A 7,282-nucleotide genomic window follows, 5' to 3' on the forward strand; every position below is an offset into this window, starting at 1 on the left:
TGGTTAAGTCAGAATTGATGTGTAGTGACAATTCCAGTAATTCATGTACAAAATAGAGCATACAGGGTGCGTTCCGAAGGTATTGCAATTAGTTTTCCCACGATCCCATTCCTATTGGTTGGAATGGGATCAAATTACTTGGAGTTGGTGGGGGGACGCTAAACTTTGCCGCAAAATCGGTTTCAGTGCTCTCCAAACTGTGGAAGCGGCAGGAAGTCAGTTATTGTTAACCTCTGCGCGCCGACTGTGTCACGAAAAAAATAGAATCGACGATCGAGCAACGTTACTCGATTACACTAAGTTTTGTGCTAAACTGAAAATCTCTCTTGAGGAGACTAACAAAATAATTCGTGAAGCTTACAAGGATTCTGCTCTGTCCTACTCGCAATTTTCGAGGTGGATAAAGGCCTTAAAAGGAGGCCCGGGAAGAGGTTCAGGACGAATAACGCTCTCGGCGGTCGTCAACCAGCAAAACCGACAACACTGTGTGGCTCGTGTTCGACAATTGTTGGACCGTCGATTGAGAATCAAGATGGCTGCTAATGAACTGAACTTGTCGTCTGCTGTTGTGTTTCGCACCGTTACTGAAGATTTAGCGATGGAGAACGTGTGCGCCAAGCTCGTGCCCAAAGTGTTGTCAGACGACCAAAAGACCAACCGAGCGGAAATTTCAAGTGAACTTTTGCAACATATTGAAAATGAACCTGATTATTTGGTAAACGTCATCACTGGTGATGAAACCTGGGGTTTTGAATGCGAACCAGAAACATAACGCCAAAGCTCTGAGTGGCACACCGACCAGTCCCCCAAGCCCAAAAAGGCAAGAGTTAGCAAATCAAAAGTGAAAACAATGCTCATTGTCTTTTTCGACAGTTAAGGAGTGGTCCATAAGGAGATGGTTCCTCAAGGACAGACAGTTAACGTTGCATTCTACGTGGATGGGCTGGAAAGACTCCAAAAAAGGGTCATCAGGACGAGAAAAGACATCTCAATACCCGGCAACGCCATCATGACAACGCGCTGAGTCCGCGAGTTCCTGGCCAAACACCACCAAAATTGTACAACTGCAAATTGAAATTATGCCATAAAAAATTATACTCGTATAATCACAATCGTAAATTAATTCTTTGATATTTATACAAAAGTAAAATAATCAACTCACTCAGCATGGATGATTGCTTAACCGTCTTAATGCTGCAGGCCGATATATATATATACATATATACAGGGTTCGTCCGAAAAATAAGTGTACTGACTCCTGGGCTGGGCGCGCCTGGAGCGGCGCGCCCAGCACCGCTCTGACGGGCTGCGATTGGAGGGGGGTATGTTGGCAAGCAACGCTGAAAAAAGCAGTCGGCTCTGAGCTGTGGTGTAGTGAGGAGCTCTGTTAACGCGAACCTCCACGCTCGACCCACGTCACGGAACGCGATGCCGAAGTTTTTGGAGCAGCGTTATTCCATCAAATTTGCGGTAAAGCTTGGGAAATCGTCTACCGAAACTGTCGGTATGATTAACCAGGCTTACGGGGAGTCAGCCATGTCCAGAAACATGATCTTTCGGTGGCACAAGATGTTCGTGGAAGGCAGAGAAGAGGTCGACGACGAGTCTTCGAGAGGTTCCCAATGATGCCTTCGCGGGAGCGTTCCAGGAATGGGAACGCCGCTGGAACAAGTGTATCGACTCACAAGGGTCCTATTTTGAGGAATATAAGCTTAAGATATGTAAAAGTGTAATAAATTTTTTTTCCTGAGCTCAGTACACTTATTTTCCGGACGAACCCTGTATATCAGCTTTTGAAACCTTGGCGAAAAGAGCGGCGGGCCAACAAAATCGTATCTCCAGAAGCCACTCTCTCCCCAACCCAGCACACCAATCCGATCTTTATATCGAAATATCTTTCTAACACCCATAAACGTAGGTTACTAATTTGAAAAATGGCCTAAGCATCTCTCCAAAGTATCCTGTTTTTTACTAAGGTAAATGATTTAGTGTTTGAAGCCATTTTGGGAATAAATATTTTATCATCACACACCTGTGTGTATGTGGCCCAAGGGATATTGTATTGATAACCACAGAGAATAGTTGGATCGGTATTAGAGGATACTCTCCGACAGACGGAACAAAATATATTAGGATTTATTCAATAGATTATTGGGGAAATGTGAAGGGAAGTTTAAAGAGCATTTTAATCTTTTAATAAGGTTTTATTTGGAATATTCTGCTAGTATTTCATGGGATCCCCATAAAGTCATTATTTCTGAATCGGATGGCGTATAGTTTAGATGAGCTAGATTTATAAAACGTCGTTATGATAAACTATGATAAGTAGCGTACTGAAATTATTAGAGGATCTAGGATGGGAATCACTCAATGGATCGAAATTAAAAGTAGAGATTAAATTCCTTGCACAAATTGGAAGGATGTCTCTTTAGCAATGATGTTGAAAATAAATAATTAGCTCCATCGTACTACGGTATGAGAGATCATGCCAATAAAATTAGAAAGATTAAGTGTAGAACAGATAGATTTAAGATGTAATTATTTCTACGAACGATGTAAGGGATCAAAATGACGTTGTCCGACCGCCCAAGGGGGAAGGGGGAAGTATTTCTGGTCAAAATTATTCTAGTGGGTAATCACCCTCTGCCACACACCCTAGCGCTGGCTTGCAGGGTACTAAAAAACTAAACTAAAACTCTACTTGTCCAGGTAGGATTTTGATGGATTCACAACACATGTACTGCTGTATTTCTAAATCCCACCTATCGCGACACTAAATCAATACAATAAAATCTGCATTGCCCCTCTTCAATATCGCATTTTTTCTTCCTCCCTTCACTTTGCCCGACAAGCCCTCCCTATTCCTAACCCTTCCTCGCATGCCTTAAGTCCCTCTATTTTCTATCGCAGTCCTCAACATTTCAAAGCCAATCAAAATTCTCTCTATCAACCTTTTCTACCTCCTTCGGATTTCTCCCAGCAATCCCCTCTCTTCCCCCCTAACCCTTCGCACTTTTTTATTTATTCCTTTTTGTCCATTTAACCTTTTCCATCCTTTTCCAAACGTCCACATCATATCCAAATCCTTCAATCTACAACGCCGCTCATTTTTATTTACGAGCAAGTTTCCAATCCGTGAAATATAGTGCTTATTATTCTACTAATTAGTACACCGTGCTGCGATAGGTTTTTGGCACTACTTACTCCACTACAACCGTAGTAATAAATTCATAGCTAGAATGACACCTAATATCCTGAGGTCCAATTTTACATATTGCAATAACTCATTCTTAAGCTCTGAATAAACTCTACCTCCTTAAATTCCATTCATACTTATTCTTTCGCTCCTTCTACCTCGCTTTCCTGGTATTCCCCCCTCTATAACACCGTCTTTAGCATCCAAACGCCTGTCTCTGTTCCTCCTGTATCCACTTGTCCAGCCCTCTTCGAACTCCCCTCAATCTCTCATCCCCTCTTTCCATTCCAAGAATTTAATACTGGGTTTCCCTTTCTGCTTATTTCATTTTCTCCATCTTTCTCCACACCTACGTCTCGAAAGCCTCCAAACCACCTTAATCGTCTTATCTCACTGATCACCCCTTCAATCCTACGTTACAGATTAAAAGGAACAGATTAATATTTACATTTTCTCGCACTTGTATTCATGGCAACAATAGCAATTGTTATAAAATTCCAGACAAACAAGATGGCGCGTGACAGGAATAACATTGTACTTTACGCACAAAAATTTATTCTTAAGGTGTCAAACGAAAAAACCTTCACAAAAATATAGCAAATCTTCGAAAAAAGTTATAATATATTTCGAATTATAAAGAGCGCCAGCTTTTAAGTCGAAGTGATTGAAAAGTATGGAGGCCGCAGATTGAGCAAACTGATAATACGGCGAAATAATGCATAAGTATAACACTTAAAGTTCTTAATAGACTAAGATTTACACTAATATATTCCCTTTGCTATCACATGCTTATTTGTATTGCTGTACGTTTCGACATTTTGTTCGAGTATGATGAAACTAAAAGGTTATATTTATTTTATAAATATGTTAAATATTTATGTCGTTCTTTACTTGTTGAGAAGATTATGCAGTGAATAATTTAGGTAAGCCCTTAAATATATCCCAGCATAATTGAAAAAGCATTTATAACAATCGCTGTAGCTTTACTACTCAGCAGTGCTGGCGGTAAGGGTAACTTTCTCTTTTTCCCCGCTGGGCCCCCTTCCCCGCGCCCCCCTCACCCACACGCGCGGAGTTTCCTCTTGAAATCGACGCTGAACTTCGATGCGCATTCGCAGTTCGAAACAGAAAAACAAATTCCTCGCATGCAAGGATCGGACGGGATGCGTAATAATCAACACAGAAAAATTGTATAATTTTCAAAGTTAAAAACGACACCAAAATTATGCATACACGTCCAGCGAGCATGTATTTATTTCGAACAATATTCCTATTCGGATGAATTGTCTCACTTCACTTGTTTACCCTTTTAGATTCCCTTAGCACCCCTTTTGATTTCACGGGTGTGCTTATGTGCCCCTATGGTGGCCTTGAGGGACCTTCTCGTACCCCGATCAGACCTCCAAACGACCTTGAGGAGCCAATTCCCTTCATAATCCGACCAGTCGATTTTCGACAAATTTTGAGTTTTCGCTTACTCGACCTTGAATTAGGGAAGGCTCCTGCCGTCGACAAGTGAGCATCGTCAATGGCGCTGCTGTCTCGGCGCTTTGTTTGAATTGGAGAGAGATGGAATTTGCACTCATCCGTTCTACTAAGATTGCGGGAATGAGTCTTGGGGAGCATGGTTGTCAAATTTATGTGGATAAAGTCTTGAATTAATTTTTTTGAAATTAAATATATATTTTAGTTATAATTTCCACATTAATTAACGTTAATCTTATTAAAAACTTTCATCATAATGTTTAAAAAAATGATTGTACGTTTCAATTTATCACTATTCTGAATACATTCTGAGAATGGGGGAATGTTTTTTAACAAAGATATTCTTTAAAACGGGTAATGGAATGGGTATGTCACCCCTGAATTTAGTAGAACATGAGCATACTTACTCTTGAATTTTGCTGCCCAATATTTTTCGTGCTAATGACTTCATATATACTTACCTACAAAATAAAACAGGACCATTTCACCTGGTTACATAGATTAGGTCAATGAAAATCTTGCGTGCAATAAAAATTCCTCTGGACTTCATCATAATCACCAGTACCATAATAGAGAAATTTGTGAAAAGGTGCCAATTCATGAGTAGAAAATAAATATTAACATGGCTCAATGTAATTATTGTTGAATTATTTTATGGTGCTTTGTTATTTTGAAAGTACTATATCTGCCAACTGTAAACTATTGTTTTAATTGCTATAATTTATTTTTATTGCATCTTGTGTACTGTTTCCTTTATCATAAATATTATATCTCTGCTTTTTATAACATTCTTCTAAAACTTTTATTTTAAATACTTCTTTCATCGTATAAATCTTACTGTAATTTTTAAGTTGAACTATTAAATGTGGGGAAGCTCAGTCTTATGGGCTGCTCACTTCTTTTGCCGAGAGGTCTTTTCACTATGACATCCCCCTAATAGACAATCTGTTTAAATCTTCAAACCTTAAAGATAAATCTATTTTAATACAAACTGCTAAGACTTGGGGGATACAACTCAAGTGAAAGCATTACTCGGCATTCACATTGCCTTCCATCCAAGGTAATTTGGGCTCTTTTTATTGTGATGACATTGTAAGCATTTCTTTTTCTCACTGAGCTTCTTCCTTATACTGCCTTGTAATGGAAAGTGCATCGCCGATAGTAAAGGAAGAACACAGCTCTCTTATGGGTTTCAGTGCCATTTTCCCCTTGCGAAAGTGTGATTGCATCAAGCATGATTTCTGGAAAATATGCACGTTTTTATTTTTTCTTTCATCATATATAAAGAAAATAGTCGAACGACAATGATGACAAAGCATCAATAAACTTCAAGCATCATTGAGTCACTTGAGATGGAATGCCTTGGGAAGATGGAGTGGGACATACGAGGGCGGTCCCAGAAGTAACTAGCCTGACTTAGAGATGGTGGTAGTTGTTTGAAACATATCACGGTATTAGAGAGTATGCTATAAAGCATATGCTTCAAGTTTGAAGATGCCATGTTGTTTAGTATTTGTATGGCAGCCATCAATAGTGAACGTTTTCAGGGAATTTGTGAAAATGGAGAAAATTGGTCATTGTTATGTGATACAACACTTTTATTCGAAAGGCCTCAGCCCAACCAATATAAAAGCTGAACTGGATTCTACTCTGGGTGAGTCTGCTCCTTTGTTTACAACAGTAAAATATTGGGTAGCACAGTTGCATATGAGGCCATACGAGCTGTCAAGACGAGCATCAGATTGGTCAACCAAATGATGTCACGACTCCAGAAACGGAGAGGAAAATCCACAACGTGATACTGGATGATCATCGACTGAAAGTGCGTGACCTAGCAGACATAGTAGGCATTTCAAAAAGTGCGGTCCATCGCATATTAACTGAAAACTTGGACATAAAGCTGTGTGCAAGATGGGTGTCGCGTTTGCTCAAACTTGAGCAAAACCAGTGTCGAGAAGATGTTTCAATTGAGTGTTTAGCAAAGTTTCACAGCAACAAAGCAGAATTTTCACGCCGTTTCATAACCATGGATGAGACATGGGTGCACTACTCCTCACTCGAGACAAAAGAACAATCAAAACAATGGATTCAAATGGGAGAATCGGCTCCAAAGAAGGCAAAGACCGATTCATCTGCAGGCAAGGTCATGGCATCAGTTTTTTGGGATGCACGCGGGATAATTTTCATTCACTATCTTGAAAAGGGAAAAACTATCAATGGCGAGTATTATGGGAAAATAACAGCAATGGTTGAACTGATTTAGCTGACAGTAACTGGCAACTTTTTAATAGCAAAAAAGAGGGTTGATACAATTATCATGCACCTCAGTTCCGATGGCCCTACCGCTTGTTCTGGTAAGTCAACAGCTTGCCTGATCAGGCAACACGCTTTGAATGTCTTGAATTACTGAGCATTGGGAGACTGAAAAGAGATCTCCACTTTGGCATCAAACAACATGTTTAACATACTGGCCCCTTTCAAATTCTTGATTCTCCCAGACACACCCTGATGTAAGCCAATTAATTTCGAAGGAAAAGTTTTTGAGAGCTAAAATACATCAATTAGGAACCCTTACCCCTCCAAGACAAACAATTAGAATTG

The sequence above is a fragment of the Hetaerina americana genome, unplaced genomic scaffold (genome assembly GCF_022747635.1).
Source record: "Hetaerina americana unplaced genomic scaffold, ioHetAmer1.1.p SCAF_1, whole genome shotgun sequence".
Lineage (NCBI taxonomy): Eukaryota > Metazoa > Arthropoda > Insecta > Odonata > Calopterygidae > Hetaerina > Hetaerina americana.